General features: G+C 43.4%; 1 long non-coding RNA gene across 1 annotated transcript in view; it reads left to right on the forward strand.

Moving 5' to 3' along the window:
* The window catches only part of LOC132389540 (uncharacterized), a 149713-nt gene that overhangs the window by 28252 nt on the left and 103559 nt on the right, over positions 1 to 17902 (forward strand). Inside the window, exon 2 of the long non-coding RNA XR_009510584.1 lies at positions 1892 to 1975. This is a non-coding gene — a long non-coding RNA (uncharacterized LOC132389540). The remainder of the gene's footprint in view (positions 1 to 1891; positions 1976 to 17902) is intronic.

The following is a 17902-nucleotide window of genomic DNA, read 5'->3' on the forward strand; positions in this document are numbered from 1 at the left end:
GGCAGATGGAATACAGTGTCTGGAAGTGTATGGTCATACACTTCGGTAGAACAAGTTAAAGGGCTAACTATTTTCTAAGTGGAGAGAAAACACAAAAAAACTGTGGCACAATGGGACAAGGGAGTCCTTGTGCAGGATTCCCTAAAGGTTAATTTGCAGGTTGAGTCTGTGGAAGGCAAATGCAAAGTTAGTATTCATTTCAAGAGGACTCACTTGGAGTATTGTGAGCAGTTTTGAGTCTCTTATCTTAGAAAGGATGTGCTGAAACTGGAGAGGCTTCAAAGGAGTTTTGCAAAAATGATTCTAGAATTGAAAGTCTTGTCATATAAAGAGCATTTGACATCTCAGCGCCTGTATTTACTAAAATTCAGAAGGCTGAGGGGATGACCTCATTGAAGCCTATTGAATGGTGTAAGGCCTTGATCAAATGGATGTGGAGAGGATGATTCCCAACAGCTCTGGTAAAACTGCCCACAAGGATATTTGTCCCCCAGATTCAAGTGCAAACCATTCCTCTTGTACGGGTCACACCTACCCCAAAAGAGATCTCAATTATCCAGAAATCTGAATCCCTGCTCCTGCTCCAATTCTCCAGGCACACTTTTATCTGCCTCCTTATACTATTCCTATCCTCACTGTAGTGTGGCACAGGCAGGAATCCCTAGTTAACTACCCTTAAGGTCCTGCTTCTCAGTTTCCTTCCTGACTCCCTGGATTATTTCTCAGGACCTCCACGCTTTTTCTTCCTACGTCATTGGTACCATCATATACAATGACCTCTGGCTGCTCACCCTGCCTATTGTGGATGCATCCAGAAATATCTCAGATCCTGGCACCTGTGAGGCAAACTGCCATCTGTGTTTCCTTTTCACATCCATCGAATCGACTATCTATCCCCCGACTATAGAATCCCTATTACTGCTGCCATCCTCTTCAGCTCCCTGCCCTTCTGAGCCACAGGGCCAGACTCAGTGCCAGAGGCATGGCTGCTGTTGCTTCACCCAGGAAAGCTGTCCTCCCCACCCCCCCCCCCCACCAACAGTACTCAATATGGAGTGCCTATTGTTGTGGGAGATGGCCACAGAGGCTCTCCACTATCTGACATTCTCCCTTCTCTCTCCTGACAGTCACTCATTTATCTGTCTCCTGAAGCCCTGGGGCGACTACCTCCCTGTAGCTCCTGTCTATCACAGTTTCACTTTCCTTAGTAAGCTGAAGATCATCGAGCTGCAGCTCCAGTTCCTTAACACTGTCCCTAAGGAGCTGCATCGAGATGTGCCTGGCTTAGGAGTGGCCATCGGGGAGGCTGGGAGTCTTCTGGAAACCCCATACCTAGCACCCAGAACAAAATTCTGGCTCTATAGATATATCCCCTATTCTCTCTAGAGTTAAATAAGAAATAACGAATGAACTTACCTTACCCCTGGCTGGTCTCACCAAAGCCCTGTTTGAACCAAACCCTTACTACTCTGACTCAGACTGCTTCAACACTGATTGCCTCCACAATGCCAAACAGTACTTCTCTTTTATTGAGACGGGGTTTTTAAAAGCTCTTTGTCAGACCTGCGCTGGAGTACTCCTGTTCTGTCTGCACAGTAGGGTAATCAATGACTCCTATTGAAAAAGCTGCTGCTTTTTCAAGCTCTTTGTCGGACCTGTGCGGGAGCGCACCTGTGGCATGTGCGCAGTATTCCAGTCTTAAAGGGTCGGCACAATATTGTGGGCTGAAGGGCCTGTACTGTACTGTAATGTTCTATGTTCCTTGAGAATGTGCACCCTTCCCTCAGGTAGGTCCTGAGATCAGTACTGAGCCCATGTCTCTGACACTGTGAGGTCATGGTTCTTCTGTTTGTTGTATGCTGTGCTCTCAGCCATTTTCATTGGATTGCAGGGTGAAGACTGGTTTCCATGATGGAGGCCCCCTGAGGCAGAAGCAGAGATGGATCACCCATTTGATACTTCGGGCTGAATGAGGGTGAGTGTTTCAACCTTGTTAGCACACATTTGCTCAGCTCTCCCATTGCTGAGGGTGAGGATTACCTTTGACGTTCCCATTCTCCTGTTCAGCAGCCCACCACCATTCACAACTCTGATATTGTGCTATAGAAGGAGGCTATTCACCCCTTTGGTTCTATGCCAGGTCCCAGCGAAGTCCGATTTAGGCTACGTCCACACTACACTGGATAAATCCATAACCACAGCTTTTTCTCTTTGTTTTTACCCTTCGTCCACAGTAAAACAGCTTTTTCATCCCCTGAAACTGGAGCTTTTCAGAAACGCTTTCCAGGGTGGGTATGTTTGAAAATGCTGGATTGGCCGGATCAGTGTGGATGGAGTAACCAGAGAGTTCTGAAAATGCTGTCAGATGACAGCGCGCCATTTCGTTGTTTTCTTGAACGCAACCTAACAATTTCAGAACAGACGGCAACAAGACTGAAGAAGAGTTAGAAATATACTCACCAAATACTTTGACCCATAACTTACTGAATAAATAAGTATACTCACTTTGCCCTGTTTTCTGTCCTTGCTCGTATGAAGGTGGTTTACCTATTTATACAAATACTTCTCTGACAATAGATATGTAACAGCCTAATGTAACATCGTATGGAAATACAAGATAACACTGATGCAGACATGTTTTATACATTTAACAAGGTGCTTTATTAATGCAACAGTTAGTCAGTTTTTCAATGTTTGTCGTCAGCTGGGTCAATCTGTCCGTGAACTCCCCGTCAGTTGCCTCCATACGCTCCAGTATTTGTTTTTTTTTACTTTTAAATTCTCCTGCATGAGAGCCAACAGCTGTCTGTCGTTTTAAGTTTTTCTAGTCTGTAACTACACAAACGCGCACTTTTACGGTGAGATTCGACACCAAACATGTCGCTTGTTTTCGGTAGATGTGTCCTGCGCATGCACAGGAGGAGGAGATTCGCCAAAATCTCCATTTCAATGTGGATAGAGATATCTTCAAAAACGCATAGTGTGGACGACTATCGTTATAAAGCGAAACCGGTGTTTTCAAAATTATCCGGTCTAGTGTGGATGCAGCCTAATCCTGATACCTTTTCTCACCTATCTGTTCATCAATTTCACCCTGCCTCTATTGTGCACTCCAACACCAATTACCTACCTTGGTCTCACATCCACTAACAACTCAAGTTTAGTCATCTCAGATGCTAATGTCACAGTAAAATAGGCCCTTTAGTCTGAATTATTCATGAAAATCACAATGCCTATCTATTCTAATCCCTTTTACCTGCATTCCTGCATTTTTCTCTATTCCATGTACCTGTCTAAATGATTTTAAAATGTGGTGATGGTGTTTGTCTCTACCATTCAGTAGTTATTCAATATATCCATCACCCTCTGTGGGGAAAAAATGATCCTCAAATCTCCTTTAAACATTTCTTTTCTCACTGTAACCTCTATCCTCTTGTGTTGGACCTCCGTATCCTTGGAAAAATGCTTCTATCCATGACCCTCACAATTTTATTAAACTCCAGTGAGAACTATCACAACCAGTTCAATCTTTCCATGCAACTAAAGCCCTCCAGTCCAGGTAACTTCTTTGTGAATCTTATGCTGCATTTTTCCCAGTGCTACCACACCCCTTTTATAGTGCAGTAGCTGGAACTGCACTCATTAGCATTCTCACCGATTGCATCTCTGTCTGGTGTGGAGGGGTCACTGAACAGGGTCAGAAAAAGCTACAAAGGGCTGTAAGCTGAGCCAGCTCCAACATGGGCACTAACGTCCCCATCATCAAGGACGTTTTCAAAAGCCAATGCCTCAAAAAGGTGGCATCCATGATGAAGGATCCCCCCCCCCACTCCCCCACCATCTCCCGCCCTCCTCATTACCGCTATCAGGGCAGAAGTGCAGGACTCTGGGGTGCAGAGTTAATGCTTTAGGAGGAGTTCCTTCTCCTCGGCCATCAGAGTTATGAATAGTCCGCGAATCAATGGACACTACCTCACTAATTTGCTCTCTTTTTTTGCATAACTTCTTTATATTTCTTAGTGTAAGTTAATACATTGTTATAAATGTGCCACAACTCTGAAGGGCCAAAGGGTACAAAGTAGCCCCCTCCTTTTTGAGAATCACTATTAAGTCAGTTCAGGAGACCCAGGAAATGAGAGAAAGACATGCAGAATCCATAAAGAGTTTGGAATGTGTCCTGGCCTCTGAAAGGCAGAACCATTGATAATGGCTATTGTCTCTTGGAGCCGGAATTGTGTATTGGATACGGTACGATTCATCGAAGCCCCCAGGCAGTGAACCGAGGGGGCGGGGTTGGTTGGGGGATGGCATCATCCCACCCTGATTGACATCTGAGACCCTGTGAGTCAAGATAAAAGAGGGTCTGGGGAACAGCCCTTCAGATGCCCCAGAAGAAACGCTAGAACTCCTGTAACAGCGTAATAGCGAAAGCCGGTGGAAACAGCCCACGTGCGTCCTTTTCCATTTGCCTCGGAATTGGTGGGTCTTGCCACAGAGGAACGGTTTTAGCTAACAACAAAGGAAAATTCAGCCCCCCCACCGACTCTCGAAGGATTGATCTCATAAAAGGAATGGGCAAGTTTAACTCTCTCTCTTGACTCCAACCAAAGGCTGCAGCCTGCAGCTTGAATGAACTAAAGTGACTTTTATATTTCCATCGGACAATACATTATCCCCTAGACAACGATAGAGCTATTTCTTATTGATTATTATTATACCCGCGCTTTTAGATTTAGTATTGATGACGTATATTATCTGTATGTTTGCATTGATATTATTTTTGTGTATTTTATCAATAAATGCTGTAAAAAAATAGTACCATCAGACTTCAACGGACCTCTCTATCTTTGCTGGTAAGTGACCCAGTTACGGGGTATGTAACAACATGTTTATGTATTGTACTACTGCTGAAAAACAGCAAATTTCAGTGATGATAATCCCGATTCTGATTCTAGTTCTGATTCATTATTCCAAGCATGGCCTGACCAATGTTTTGTAAAGCTGCAATTTAATGTCTCAACTCTTTGCTGCCTAAGAACCTAACATCTTCTTCACTACCTTATCCATCTGTTGCTTATTTAAGGGAGTTTAAAACTTGCACCTCCTAGTTCCTCTGTACATCAATGCTTTTAGGTCCCTATTGTCTATGACCAGTCAATATTTGATGACCCAAACTTTCCAGCTGACCTCTGTTACCTTCTGGATTCACAGGCAACCATCCTCAGCATCTATAACTTCAACAATCTTTGAGACACCAGCAAAACATGTTGGACCAAAGACATTTTAATTGGGTCACTTATGTATGACAAACAGTAGATTACTGGTTGCAGTCTTCCAGTCAGAAAAACAAGGACTCACCATCACCCTCCGCCTCTTATCACCAAACCTATGTTGGATCCAGGTTGCCAAAACACCTCTCACCCATGTAATCTAACTTTCTGGACTAGCCTACTATGCAGAATCTTCTCAAAAGTCTTGCTAAAGTCTATTTCTTCCATGTCATCTGCACTGCCTTCAATTTTTTTTTTGTAATGTCCTCAAAAAACCAATCAGGTATGTGAGTTAGGGTTTCAGAATCATTGGTGTACTGTATGCCATTAAATCTGTCGTTTTTTTTTGGTGGCAATACATTTCCCTCTAATCCATCCAAGTGATCATAAATCCTGTTCCTCAGAATTGTCCTATTTGATTGTATGAATAAGACCAGGAAACCTGTGTTTCCTCTCTGATCCCTGCCAACTTTGTTGACCAAGGGGGACAACGTTAGCTACCCTCCAGTATTCTGATACCTGACCCATGGCTAAAGATAATGCAAAACACCTCCATCAAATCTCCTAAACATGAGAAAATCTGCAGATGCTGGAAATCCAAGGAACACACACAAAATTCTGGAGGAACTCAGCAGGCCAGGCAGCATCTATGGAAAAGAGTACAGTCGACGTTTCGGGTTGAGACTGTTCATCAGGACATCCTGATCAGGACTGTTTACTCTTTTCCATTGACGTAACCTGGCCTGCTGAGTTCCTCCAGCATTTTGTGTGTGCTCCACCTGATCTCCATCTGCATTTACAAATGGAGCAAATAGTTTCCCTTCACCCATTCCACTTGATCTCTGAAACACTTCTGTATGAAGATCCCTTGAACTCGAGAAAATTCAGAATATGCTCTCATAATTTAATTCAAGATCGTCCTGATGAATTTGTGAAATTCTCTTTCCAGTGCCTATTCATTCTTTATGAAGTTCAATACTCAGAGTATTATGCTTGCCTAATATACTGCATTGTACACAAGCACAAACGTGGTGGAGTCAAGAGGGGAAATTAGAAGATTGGTCAAGTCATGGTAGACGTCCTTCCATTGGTCTAGCTCATTCTCTGTGGGTTCCTGATGTGTGTCCTCGTGATTCTCAGTACTATCCTGAGCGTGAAGGTAGTTCTGGAGTTTGGGCTGCCCTTTCAGGAAGAGACTCCCTATGCAGCATTGTAGTATATACCCACATCCAACACATTCTGCAGGACACTGGCCAATAGAGAGCACATACACATGGCAGATGAAGTATAACACAGGGAACATGACGATTATGTGAGAATTGCATCAGCATTTGCAAGGAAGAGACTTGCAGCATTAGTGAATAGCAGCAAGTGCTCCCTCACAGCTCCCGTGAACCGGGATCGATCCTGACCTCCGGTGCAGTCGACGTGGAGTTTGTCGGTGACTGGGTGGTCTCTTCTGAGTGCTCTGGTTTCCTCGCACATACTGAGGGCGTGTGGGGTGAGGGTTAGCTGAATCAGAATCGGAATTAGATTTAATATCACTGCGATATGTTGCGAAATCCATTGTTTTGCGACAATGGTACATCACAATGCATATTAATAACAAGAATACAATAAATTAGAATAAGAAACAGATATAAAAATGAATTAAACAAATGGTGCAAAAAGGGAGCAAAATGATAGTGAGGAAGTGTACGTGAACTCATTGTCCATTTAGAAATCTGATGGTGGTGAAGAAGCAGCTGTTCCTAAGTTTCCACTGGAGCAGGTGGATAGTGAGAGAATCACATGGAGCTCATGAGCTTGAGTAACAGAAAACACGGGGGAAATGGGATTGCTTTGAAAATAAAATTAATGAGCTGAGTGGCCTCCAAAATGATGAGAAAAATATGAGAAAAGCGAGAAATATTTGAAGGGCAGAGGAACTACATGGAATGCTCTTGCATAGTACCACCATCAAGTCAATGGGCTGAATGGCCTGGTTCAGTGCTACAGCTTATTCACGATTCTGTGAATAAGTAGAGGCAGCGTGAACTGAATATATACCAACTTGAAGCTGGTGCAGTGGTAGCAGTACATGTAGCCAGCTCTTTGAAGGTTGCTAAAGCACTTCTGGGCATCATAATTAGGGAAAGCACTACAGAAGGCACAGAAGAAATGTAATTGAAGTCCCCTGTCCTGGAGAAGGGAGGGTTGTTCTCCTTGGTGTGGAGAGGATAAGTGGGAACTCATAAATACTTTCAAAACCTGGAGTAAGAAGAAGCTGCAGTAGAATAATTGATAACGTAAAAGCAAAGATTGGAGAAAGGACCAGAGAGTCTTTCTCCTGCAGAGAGAAGCTTCAAACACCGCCTGAAGAGAGATGGAGACGGATTTACCTGAGCCTTGCTAAAGTGGGAACAATCAGACTTCTGGAGGGACTCACTGGGTCGAGCAACAAAGAACTGTTGGGCGTTTCAAGACTTAGTAAAGAGAACTTGGTAATACTCGAGGGACAGTAACTTGCTGGATTAGAAGAGAGCAGAGGGGAGTAAGACCATTCAGGGTACTGATTGGTGTATTAGCAGTTTGCATGGACTGGACAGGCTGGATAGTTTTTACACCACAACTGTTCTAGAATGCCAAACATAATTAATGAAATATGACCTGGAAAGTCCAAATCTGAAAGGGGACTGTCCAACTAAAGTGGGACTTCAGGCTTCTGTACCTCCTGCATGCTGGTAGCTATGGGAAGATGGGATGGTCCAGACGCTGGGGATTTTTGATGATGGATGTTGCTTTCTTGTGCCAGTGCCTCTTGTAGATACCACCGATCGTAGGGAGGGACGTGCCTGTGGTATATTTTGCAGAGCCCACTAGCTTTCTGCAGCTTTGTACATTCTTGTGCATTCAACTGGATGTGCCAGGCCATGATGTAATTGATCAGGATACTTTCAACAGTACAGCTGTAGATCTCCAGATCTGGGATGAAGGGTAGAATCTGTTTTAGAACCTGGTTTGCTGGAACTTCCATCTTCTGAATTGTAGTCCAGACCATAATGCAATTGGTCAGGATATTTTTAACAGTGTATCTGTAGAAATTTGTTGGAGTGTTTGGTGACACCCCAAACATCCTTAACCTCCTAAACGATCCTGGCGCACCTTCCTTGTAATTGCAGCTTTGTGAGCATCCAGGTCAGGTCACCCAATACGTTAAGACCTAGGAATCTAAAGATGCTGGATTGAATTTAAATCCAATTGTAGAACCAATTGAAACAACATCTCTGACAAGCATTCCTGATGTGGACAGTAATGCTATGAATACTGCAGAACTGACAGTAATTACCACTCTATAACTTCAAGAAATTGTCATCAATGATTATTACATTTCTGCTTCATTAAGTTTCCTTTCCAAGTGGTTAATAAGCATCTCCAGAGTAGTTTAGAATAAAACACATATTGCAGAGCAGCAGTTGTTCCTTAAGTTTGACATAGCTGGGGGAGGTAGTGGGGAAAAACTCCCACTACCTATTAAATGCTCCCAATGGCATGCATCTCAAATAGCCTCTGACAATCAAGTCCAACTCCTGGCATTCCTGAGTCACCCAGCTACTAAGCCTTGCAGAACCATTTCTACTGGCCCCGGAGAAGGGGCAAAAGCGGGTTACTGGTGCCTTAAAAGCAGTCGCTTCAGGTAGAAGGGGCTTGTCAGCTGTGGTTGGCAGTTCATTTAGGAGAAGGAAAATTCCAATCTCAAGCCTCTGCTGCTTTGCGGCTGCGTCCACTCAAGGGGCAGGCTTCGTGAGTAAGCCCCTGATGCACCATCAATAACTCTCTGAGACGCGAGGCGAGATATCGGCTTTTATTGACTGGAAGAAAGAACAAGCAGCAATTGACCACCATGCTACATCCTGGAGACTGAGGGCAGGGCTCAGGCCCCAATGGCCTTTATACTGGGGTCTGTGGGAGGAGCCACAGGAGCAGTCAGCGGGGGGGGGGGGGGGGGGGGGCGTGTCCAGACAGGTATATGTAGTTCACTACAACCCCAAGGGAAAAATCCGGAGCTGGCGACCCTGAGGCAGTCCTACACTGACTGGCCCCTCCTGCGATGCCGGTGCTGCTGAGCGGTGTCGATATCTGCTATTCCTTCAGATTTATCAGCTACATGGAGAGGCGGAGTCTGCTGCATGGGCTCTCCTTATCGTACTGCCCTGGCTTGCGTACCAGCTTGCATATTACGTAGAAAGCTAGGATGCAATATCCATGGTCAACCCAGCCAAAGGAGGCCCTCAGGGTTACAGTGAGTTGACTAATGTGCAGAAACCTGGTATTAGGCTGCTTTACACATCAGGGTTAAAAGGTAATCATGCAAAAAAATAGAGCAGGTTGATATAACATTGACAGTTTTCTTTTAGCAGATGGGTAGCCATGGCAACAGTCAGCTAGTCAAGTTACTGAACTACCTGCTGTATTTTGTGAGACAAAGATCACTGAGCTAGAAGATGTGCCATTAGCTACAATTGCCACCGCGTAACCAGTTCCTTCATGGAGCACGGCTTAGGCGTCAGTCACAGATATTTTTTGTAGGTGGTGCTAGCTCATCATAGAGAGACATAGAGCACTACCACACAGAAGCAGGCCATTCGGGCCATCTAGTCTGAGCAGGCCCGGTTTACAGCTTAGTCACATTGACGACATTCTGCACGCCACACATCGCCTGGAGTCGTTGGATTTTGCATATTTAGTCTCTCGGCAAGGGCTAATGAAAAGAAATTAAGTTAAAGTAGAGCAGCCAATTGTGTGAAAAGGCCAATATTTGATTGTGGGGTTGAGCCACTGGCGAGGTGAGGATGATGTCTGATCTATTTATTGTTTCTAATTGCACAGTTAGAGTAGTGGGTATGCCAGGCAGGATAGTGGAATGCTCCTCTTCTGGGAAGTGGGAAGGCAGGGACACTTCAGGTGTCCTTGACAACTGCACCTGCGAGAAGTGCATCTGGCTGCAGCGTCCAACAATCCACGTTAAGGAGTTGAAGCTGAAGCTGGATGAACTCCGGATCATTCGGGAGGCTGAGAGGTTAGTCAGTAGACGATACAAAGTGAATGTGTGCAGGCAACTGGATGACTGTCAGGAAGGGGAAAGGGAATAGGCAGCAAATGGCCATTCTCCTCAATAACAGAAATACCGTTTTGGATACTGTAGGGGCTGGGGGGTGGGGGGGGGGGGGTGACCTAGCAGAGGAAAACTACAGTAGTCAGCTCTCTAACGGTGAGCCTAGCTCTGTGGGCTCTCTTCCAGGGTAAGTGGGACCTGTACAGAAGGGACGATTTGCATTTGAACTGGAAGAGGGAAGGTTTGCACATTGGGGGTTGGGGTGGGAGGGTTAAACTAGAGTTGCATGGGGATGGGAACCAGAGTTCCAGAGCACATAGTGGAGTGGTTCTGGGGAAAGCTATACAGTAGTTAACCTTAGATACAAAGTCACGAATCACAACAATCAGAATGATGGGACTAATGTTCTGATTGTGTATATTTCAATTTAAGTATTGTAGGGAAGTATGGAACAGCATGTAGAATTATGACGTTGTAGCCATTAGTGAGAGTTGATTTTCCGGAGGAGCAGAACTGGCAGTTTAATGTTCCGGGATTTCACAGTTTCAGACGTGATAGAGTGGGAGGAGTGGCATTACCAGTCAGGGGAAATGTCATGGCACTGCTCACACGGGGCAGACTGGAGAGCTCATCTACTGAGACTTATGGGTGGAACTGAGGAATAAGAAAAGGAAGACCACGTTAATAGGATCGTATTATAGACTACCCACTAGTTAGTAGGATTTAGAGGAGCAAATTCGCAGGGAGATTGCAGACTGTTGCATTGAACATAAGATTGTGATAGCAGGCGATTTTAACTTTCCACATATTGACTGGGCTTCGCGTATGCAAAAGGGCTGGATGAAATAAAGTTTGTCAAATGTGCACAGGAAAATTTCCTAATTCAATACAGAGAAGTCACAACTAAAGAGAGTGTGATACTAGATCTCCAATTAGGGAATGAGATAGGACAGGTGATTGGAGTGTGCATAGGGGAACTCTTTACAACTAGTGATCATAAGTTCCAAGACAATAATGGAGAAGGAAAGGTCCTTGGGTTGAAATTCTATATTGGAGAAAGGCCAGGTTTGTCTTACAATTTACACTGAGTGGCCACTTTATTAGATACACTTGTACACCTGCTCGTCTAATCAACCAATCATGTGGCAGCAACTCAATGCATAAAAACATGCAGACACAATCAAGAGGTTCCATTGTTATTCAGACCAAACATCAGAATGGGGAAGAAATGTGATCTAAGTGACTTTGACTGTGAAATGATTGTTGGTGCCAGACGGGGTGGCTTGAGTATCTCAGAAAATACTGATCTCCTAGAACTTTCACACACAACAGTCTCTGGAGTTTACAAATAATGGTGTGAAAAACCAAACAAAAAAATCCAGTGTTTCCTTTCGGTTAGTCCTGACGAAGGGTCAGCCCGAAATGTCGAAAGCGCTTCTCCCTATAGATGCTGCCTGGCCTGCTGTGTTCCACCAGCATTTTGTGTGTGTTGTTGTTTGAAAATCCAGTGAGTGGGCAGTTCTATGGGTGAAAGTGCCTTGTTAATGAGGAAGGTCAGAGGAAAACAGCCAGACTGGTTCAAACTGACCGGAAGGCAAATACAACTCAAATAGCCACGTGTTATAACAGTGGTATGAGGAAGAGCATCTCTGAATGCACAGCACATTGAACCTTGAATTGGACGGGCTAAAACAGCGGAAGACAATGAACGTACGCTTAGTGGCCACTTTATTAAGTACAGGAGGTATCTAATAAAGGCCACTGACAGTGTTTATGCCACTTTCACATTATACGGCACCCATACAGTGCAAAAAAGCAGCTTGAGAATTTCAGGCAATTACCTAATCTTGGCATTCAGGTAAGGCATAAATTTTAATGCTTTCTCTCACGGTTCAGACTATCACTGAGCCCTCTGGCTTGCAGTAAATAATATATTCCACTGATACTCGTCTTGCCGTATCTATATAAACCATCTGAATTAAATTCCTGCCCGTAACTCACTTTTGTATCTCATAAAATTATAGAATGATTCACTGCCTATTGTAACAGTGCCATCTATTTGATAGAGCTATTTACTTAATCCAATCATTTCTGTTTATAAATGTTATTATTGAATCTCCTTTGAATACCCTGCCAGCAGTGGATTCCAGATTACAGAATTCTGTGTAGAGTAAAGAATATTTGTGCCAATTCCCACTGTACATTGAGTGAGACCCTCCATATGAAGAGAGTAGGAGTGCAGCCTGTAAAGACAGAGCTGTAGCTGTCTAATCCCAATATCTCAATCTACACTTCCAAGTAAAACCATGCCTCCGAGGCATTAGCAGCCTGAATATGAACTATTTATTTACTTTGCAGCTTATAGGATTGTTTTGCGTTTTGCGCTGTACAACTGCAGCAAAACTGCACATTTCACAACATACATCAGTGATGATGCACGAGGAGCGTTTGAGGGCTCTAGGCCTGTATTCTCTGGAGTTCAGAAGAATGAGGGAGGATCTGATTGGAACCTACTGAATATTGAAAGGCTTTGACAGACTGGATGTGGAGAGGATGTTTCTTAGAGTGGGGAAGTCTGCACAGCCTCAGAATGTAAGGACAGAGGTGAGGCGGAATTTTTTTAGCTTGATGGTGGTGACTCTGTGGAATTCATTGCCACGAATGGCTGTGGAGGCAGAATCATTGGGTATATCTAAAGTGGAGGTTGATAGGCCCTTGATTATTTAGGGTGTCAAAGGCTACGGGGAAAAGACAAGAAAAGGATGTTGAGAGGAATAATAAATCAGCCATGATACAATGGCGGAGCAGACTTGATGGGCCAAATGGCCTAATTCTGCTCCTATGTCTTGTGGTCTTATAATAAACTTGAATCTGATTCTATGATTGTATACACAAAACACTGGATTTGTTTGATTGCATGCTACAGCTATATAAAACTTTGTTTAGGCTGTACTTGGAGTATTGTAGCATGTCTGGTCACCCCATTTCAGCCAGGAAGAGCAGGCTTTGGAAAGGGTGTTTACCAGGATGTTGCCTGGTATGAGCTAGAATAAGAGCTTGGATAATCTTGGGTTGTTTTCTCTGGAGCTCTGAAGACTAATGGGAGACTAGATATAAGTTTATAAAATTCTGGGTGGCATAGACAGTCAGAATCTTTTCCCTAGGATAGAATGCCAAATACTAGAGGACATGCATCTAGGCTAAGAGGGAGAAAGAATAAAGGAAATATGTGCAACATCTTTTATTTTACACAGGGAATGGTAGATAGCTAGAACGGGCTACCAGGGCTGGTGGCGCAAGCAGATATGACAGTGCAATTTAAGAGGCTTTAGACACGAGAATATGCAGGGGATGTGGGATACAGATCATGTACAGTCAGAAGAGATTTACTTTAATTTGACATTGTGTTTGGCACAGACGTCATGGACACAAAGGCCAGTTCGTGATGAGCTATACTTATCTATGTTGGAATTGGAATTGTTTTCTTATTGTCATATGTACTGTGGTACAGTGAAAAGCTTGTCGTGCATACCATACATACTGATGAAATTATTACACAGTCTATTGAGGTAGAGCAAGATAAAATAATAACAAAATGCAGAATAAAGCACAACAGCTTTATTCTCTCTGCTATCCGATTTCTAAACAGACATTAAACCCATGAGCACTACCTCACTACTTTTTTATTTCCGTTATTTTCCACTACTTATCTTAACTTATCTATTTAATAGACATATGTATACTTAACGTAACTCAGTTTCTTTCTTTATATTTATCAATCATGTAACTCATCGTACTGCTGCCATAAAATTAACAAATTTCATGACAAATGCTGGTGATATTCAACATGATTCTGAGCTGAAGTGAACGTGTAGTACAGGTAGACAATAAGGTGCAAGATCTTAATGAGGTGGATTGTTCCACAACCATATTGATATTCATTACACAACTATTTCTTTATCTAGTAGCCATCCCGACCCTTCCTATACTCCATGATATTGTGCCATGTTAGCATAATGGTTGGCATGATGTTATTACAGCTCAGGGCATTCCACAGTTCAGAGTTCAATTCCGATTCCATCTGCAAGGAGCTTGTATATTTTCCCCGTAACCGTGTGGGGAAACCGCTCCGGTTTCCTCCCACAGTCCAAAGTCATACAGATAGGTAGGTTAAACGGTCATTGTAAATTGTTCCTGCGATTCGTTCATTCATTGTGTGCTGTGTTGCATGATATAGGCGATCATGACCGTAGGTGTTGTTGGCAAATTTTTCTACAGAGGTGGTTTGCCATTGCCTTCTCCTGAGCAGTGTCTTTACAAGACAGGTGACCCCAGCCATTATCAATACTCTTCAGAGGTTGTCTGCCTGGTGTCAGTGGTCACATAACCAGGACTTGTGATGTGCACCAGCTGCTCAGACGAGCATCCACCACCTACTCCCATGGCTTCACATGACCCTGATCGATGGGGGTGGGGGTGGCACGGGGGCAAAGTGGATGCTGCACCTTGCTCAGGAATAACCTGCAGGCTAGCTGAGGGATGTAGCGCTTTACACCTCCTTTGGTAAAGATGTGTCTCCACTCTGCCTCCCTTGTCCAGTCATTAGGCTGGTGTTAAAATGGGTGTGTTGCAAAATGGTGTGGCTCGTTGGGGTCGAAGGATCTGCTTTGTATCTCTAAATAAATAAATATATTTTGCAGCCTAAAACCTCACCCTGGATTATTCAGGATTCCTAACACAGATCTCCTTGAGCTGGTTATCTGTAGGTAACACGATGCAGCGACTGTGAAGGCAGTCTGCTGCTGCAATCAATTTTCGAATCCATGGCAGGGCAACGTGCTCCTCCTCCCTGCTGGTCTCTTCTCTGATTACTTCAAAGGTCCTGTCAAACTACAAGCTGGGTCATCGGGAAAGTCAGTCAGATGTTTGCTTGTTCACAGCCTCTGTTGATTTACAACTGCACTGCTGGCGCATATAAGTGAAGACCCCATCATCAGTCACCAAACCACAACTACAAAAGATAACAGGATGCGACCTTTCGCCAATAAAACTGGATTGCTGGCTGTGATCTGGCCATGTTATTATCACAGTCAAATAATCCATCTTCTGCCTTATTCAACTTTACATTATAACGGACCCACAGGTTTTATAAATCATCAAAGCTTATCCGAAGCACTAGTGGCAGAGGCCCCTCTGTGCATTACAATATATAGCCAGCACCTCATACATATATATATTTTTTCATGCTCTCTGGTCCGCAAATCATTTTTATTGCAACTCTTGGGTTGTGGGTTCTATCAGCAAGCTGTCACCCACCTTGTTCTGTGAGGCTTGGTGATGATGAATTGCTAGCAAGGCTTTACCATTAAGTCAAAAGCCATTTTCCAACCTGAAATATTCAGCATCGACCAAGACTGCCGTTGGCATTCCCAAACCCTTTTTCTTCACAACCTCCAAATTGCTTTAAGCCTGAGCTAAATTGGATGCTCGAATCACATGGGGATAGATCTGTGAGCCTCTCTGCGATGAGAAGAAGGAATGAAGGAAACAGAATGATAAATGAGGAAAGAAGAGGTGAATGGGATAGGGACGGGGTGAAATGAGAAAGGAAGAAAGGATGGAATGGTGACAGGAAAAGAGAAGTTGAACTTCAGCCAGGGTAGAGAGGAAGAATGCAAGATGGAGAAGACTGAAACTTCAAATGATTTCAGTTTCCCCAAACTTTAATATCTTGTTTGGTAACCGATCGCGTAGTGCATCACGGCTGGGCTGCTTGTGGGCATTTGAAAGTGACTTTCTTTATAAAGCAAATAACCACTTACCAAATATTGAAGTGCTTAGATGGAGTGAACATGGAAAGGATGTTTCCAATAGTGGGAGAGTCTTGGACCAGAGTGCACAAGGGCAACCATTTACAACAGAAATAAGAAGGAACTTCTTTTGCCAGAGTGTGGTGAACCTCTGGAATTCATTGCCTCAGGTGGCTGTGGCAGCCAAGTCATTGGGTGCTTTTAACTTGAGAACTTGGACCTGCTTGCAGAAGCTGAAGTAACTTGCCTGGGTGTTATCCTCGTTTCAGATTTGAAGTTTAAATCCCACCTAAAGAAAGTGATCTGAGCAGCATGTCTGCACTTAAGAAATATTGCAAAGGTATGCTCGCTTATGTCATGTAATGATGCTGAAAAACTAATTAACGCCTTTATATCGAGCAGACTAGGTTCCTGCAATGCCCTTTCTAAAGCAATCAATTGACAAACTTCAACTGTTTCAGAACTGATTCTAGGATATTAACCAAAGCCAGGATGAGGGAACATATCACTCCCATGCTAGCTACTCTGCACTGGCTTCCTGTATCTTTTAGAATTGATTTTAAAGTTCTATTACTTGTTTTCAAAGCTCTTAATGTTCTGGCTCTGGAATACATCACAGAATCATTTTTGTTTTATAATCCTTTACGAGCTCTCACGGCTTCTTCTGCTGTTCTCTTAAATTTGAACCATCTCCTTCAAAATACAGGTAATTGGCAGGTCAGCTTTTTGAACTACTCAGCTAAACTGTGGAATTTAATACCTAAAACTATACAGGATGCAGACTTGGCTGAGAGTTTAAAATGTCGGCTCAAATCCCACTTGTTTAACCTTGCTTTTGACTAACCTATTTTTTGTCTTTTATTTTCATGTTATTGTGGCGGCTCATTTCCTAGCGTATGCGAACCGACTCACAATTAGATAGCCTACGGGGGTTTGCGAGCACAGAGCTTTGGAGCCTCTTCGCCATGGGGGGCCGGTTGACAGAGGCTTAAAAGTGAGGCTGAAGTTTTTCGAATAAAGTTTTTTCCTTCGACTGCAGTTACCGACTCCGTGTCGTAATTTTAGCGCTGCGTGTAGCACACCGCTACAATATTTTATTTTATTTGCATGTTTGTACTTTAATTCCAATGTGTATTTTGAATGATATCATCTGTTTAAAAAGTGCTCTCTAAATAAAGATCATTATTATTATTATTGCAATTTATTTTTTCTCAGCTCAAGCTGGTAAAACCTGAGGTATGGGCATAGCCAAGCCCATATATTTGTCAATTGCTCGGAATTCTCAGACTATTCTAGTGGTGTTTAGTGTTGTGGCTTTCTGAAGATTTACATAGATATTACTGTGCAGCCTAATTGTTTAATGTTGTTGTGTGGTACCTTTGGGATGATACTGGTTGTAGGTATTACTATCGGGACAAGGTATACCCTATTCATGTTCCAAAGTCTTTCAAATTCCTCTTAATTCAGCATATTTCTGGTGTTTTTCTCTTATTGATTTCTGTAAGTTACGTGTGTTTGGTATGGCTATATTGATTAAGTAAGCTGGTTTTGCTTGTTTATCCTGTATTATTACATTCGGATGGTTATTACGGATTGTCCTATCTGGAATTATAGATCGGTTCTAATATAATTTGTGATATTCTGACTCTAAAACGGGATCAGGCTTGTATTAATAGTAAGATGTTGTGGCACGCTGGCGGGGTGGGGGGGGGGGGGTGCAGTCAACA

The sequence above is a fragment of the Hypanus sabinus genome, chromosome 2 (genome assembly GCF_030144855.1).
Source record: "Hypanus sabinus isolate sHypSab1 chromosome 2, sHypSab1.hap1, whole genome shotgun sequence".
NCBI classification, from domain to species: domain Eukaryota; kingdom Metazoa; phylum Chordata; class Chondrichthyes; order Myliobatiformes; family Dasyatidae; genus Hypanus; species Hypanus sabinus.